Genomic DNA, 665 nt, shown 5'->3' on the forward strand with positions numbered 1-665 from the left:
GGATCAGACCGGATCTGCAGAGCGGCGGTGGTACTTGCTGTGCGCAGGGCTGGCTCGCCATGCGTGCGCCTCTGAGCGTGGTGACCGCGTCCACATTCCCCCCATCCGCCCCCAGATCTCGGCCATTATCGACAAAACTTGCCGTGCAGTAAAATCCTGCTCCAACTTTTTTTACTTTTCCAAGATTTGATGATTTGTCTGTGTGTGTGTGTGTGTGGGGTGCAATGGGGAAGGCCGGTGGGAGGAAGGATTTTTTTTAAAAAAATATTCTTTGGGCGGCTTCGAGATAACAGTGGGATTAAGGCGTGGCGACCGAGGGCGGTAAAGGTTAAAAACAAGTAGTAGTACGGGGTACACCGCACCCGCTGCGTGACAGATGGCGGCCAAAGTGAAAAAACAAAGCTTGCAATTAATCCATTGGCACTTCGGCCTCGGGGCACATCACATGGGCGTATATATATCGCCTTTCCCCCGGCCACACCCCCTTCCAAATCTCTTGGCTCCCCATGCTCTCCCCGTCCCACTGACGGTGGTCCCCACCGCCTCCCCCCCTCCCCGCCCCGCCCATATCTCGTCGGCGACCCGCGCCCCCTCCCCGCCCCACCCCACACACGTCTCCGGCGGCGAGGGCACCCGGCCGTCTCCGGTGAGCCTCTCCCTCCTCC

This window comes from Triticum aestivum, chromosome 2D (genome assembly GCF_018294505.1).
Source record: "Triticum aestivum cultivar Chinese Spring chromosome 2D, IWGSC CS RefSeq v2.1, whole genome shotgun sequence".
Lineage (NCBI taxonomy): Eukaryota > Viridiplantae > Streptophyta > Magnoliopsida > Poales > Poaceae > Triticum > Triticum aestivum.